We start from the raw sequence: 2,567 nt of genomic DNA, 5'->3' as shown, positions 1-2,567 counted from the left end.
GTCCCCCATCTTCAAGGACAACACCTTGCCATTTCTCAAGCTACCCGCGAGATCAACCTTCTTCTCTTAGAGCTTTGTCTTATTCTCCGTCAACTTCATGAACTTGTCAAACCTCTCGGCCTTCTTTTCCTCCTTCATGTCATGGCACTTGACGCACGCCTCCTCCTTCGCCATGATGACCTTGAACCTCTCCGTCATCTTGGCTACCATCCCTTCTCGCTCCTCCTCCTCCCTCGGTGTCTTTTTACCTTGTTGGCCGGGTCAAGCCCTCCTTTTGTTGGGGCTAACGGATCATCATCTTCATCTTCAATGAAATTGGCAGCGGTCTTGACATAATTGGCAACGTAATGGAGCCACCTGAGTTGCGCATTCAACTTGGGGCAACAATGTATGAAGGCGAAGTGCTTGCCGTGACGGTGACACGTACCTGGGGTAGGGTCCTAGTCTTGACCTACATGCCCTTCCCAAGGACATAATACAAGAAGCCAAGGCCTACAAAGTTAAAAGGAAGATGCCAACTGGAATCATCAAGAAGTGCAATCAACTTGACAAACCATTCCACTCGGATACCCCAATTCCACTCGATCGGTGTTATTTCACTTGGAAGATAGAAGACCTAGGGTCACCCCCGAATGACAATGGTTAGACATTCACTCCATAGCCTTGGTCATTAATTATGGGCTTTACCAGTAACGTTCAAGACTTAACTCTCATTGAACCCCTGTGTAACCGAGGGCTGTGAGGGGCCGGCGCACTCTATATAAGCCACCCCTCCCCTCTGGCACAAGGGTTCGCACCCCATATAACTTCTACACACTTCAATCTACAAAGCCTCCCGAGGCACCAGAGACGTAGGGCTGTTACCTTCTCCGTGAGGGGCCTGAACTTGTAAACTTGTGTGTGAACAACCTCGCCATAGCTAAGGCCCGACCTCTACTCCCACGTACCCCCTACTTCTACTGTCAGACTAACTCCCGCGACAGTTGGCACCAACCATGGGGTAGGCATCTTAGCGACTTCCGGTGAGGTTGCAGTTTTTCGTCCTTCATCAACATGGTTTCCGGCGGTGGTTTGCCTTTCAGCCACGAGATCCGTCTCAGCGCGCTCGCCTTCATCGCCAACGACTCGGCCTGGCTTTAGGAGCCCCCCCTCGACGCTGAGGCGCTCCTCGTCCGCGGGGTGGCGCACTTCTGCGCAAGTGCCTGCGTCCTCCTCCTATGGCAGTCATCGACTCAGTATCGGTCGGCTCCCGTGGCATCTTCGCTCCCCGCCACTCGCTGCCGCAAGCGATCTTGGTCGCTCGCGGGTCCAGCGGTGGGTGACGCACGAGATGGCCCTCCAGTCGGCCACTCCTCTGGTCGCGGCGACCGGGCCCGATGACTCCCTGTATGGCTTGTTCGATCTGTCGACTGGCCATTCAGACACTCTTTCTGATTGCGAAAGCAACGACCCTGCGGTGGAAGTTCTGATGGTCAACTCCCATCGTAGCCTGTCGGGGTTTCCCCGTGGCACAGGCGGCAGCGGTGGTCGTGCAGGCGACAACGACGAGTATTACCCGAGGCTCTCACGGCGGAGCAGAGGAAGGAGTTGCAGCATAGGCAAGATTAGGCCTTTGAAGCTCTCCAGATCCACATCGTTGGGAAGACCTCCGAGGCTCGAGCCTTGGAGGATGCGCGCATTGCCACCCTGGCTGAGCGTACGTGTTTGGAGAATCTTCAGCGAGCACTCGACGACTGCGCCCGCGGCCACATTCCAAGTTCCAGTCGACGGCACCGACAGTTGTTCCCGACTGAGCCCAGAGATGATTGTCAGGTATTCCATACTCCGATCCAGAGTGTTGCAGCAGTTGCATGTATAGCAGAATCAATCCAGCCGTCCCGCTCTGAGGCTATCAGAGGGTTACAGTAGATACGGGCGTTGCTTAAAGCGGTTGGGGAGCAGAACTCTGTTGTTTCTCAGTCGCGCAACATGATTCACAGCAGATCAGTTGTAGCAGATCACTCAGCACAGAGCCCAAGGTCACCCCTACGGCGTGAAGGCCGTGGTTACCACCAGGATCAACACCTGGACAGAGGCCATGGGCCGTTTGAGCCTTGATTCGACCGTGATTACCACTGTCGAGTGTTTACACCCCCTCTGAGGGGTGGATCGTATGCGCCCCGGCGGTATGATGACAGGCGCTTGCATGGTGACGAGCGGAGAGTTCCAGCTGACCCCCAAGATCCTGGGTTTGATGCAAGATCATTACTTGTTTAGGGCTTAGTTGACAGAGGCAGGGCCGATAGAGAAGGTTTGGACAGAGGTTTTCTGAGTGGGAATAGAGCGTTCGTCTTTGGACCCGAGTGTTTCAACAGGGCCATCCGAGCCGCTGAAATTCCTCCCAACTTCAGATTGGCAGCAGGAGTAAGCAAGTTCACTGGTGAGTCGAAGCCGGACACTTGGTTGGAAGATTACCGAGTGGCAGTACAGATCAGTGGGGGTAATGATGAGGTAGCCATGAAGCACCTGCCCCTGATGCTTTAGGGCTCAGCCAGAGCCTGGTTGAATCAGTTGGCTCCTGGTAGTAT

The sequence above is a fragment of the Triticum aestivum genome, chromosome 2B (assembly GCF_018294505.1).
Source record: "Triticum aestivum cultivar Chinese Spring chromosome 2B, IWGSC CS RefSeq v2.1, whole genome shotgun sequence".
Classification (NCBI taxonomy): Eukaryota; Viridiplantae; Streptophyta; class Magnoliopsida; order Poales; family Poaceae; genus Triticum; species Triticum aestivum.
The sequence above is the reverse complement of the archived record's forward strand: the minus strand, read 5'-3'. Positions refer to the sequence as shown.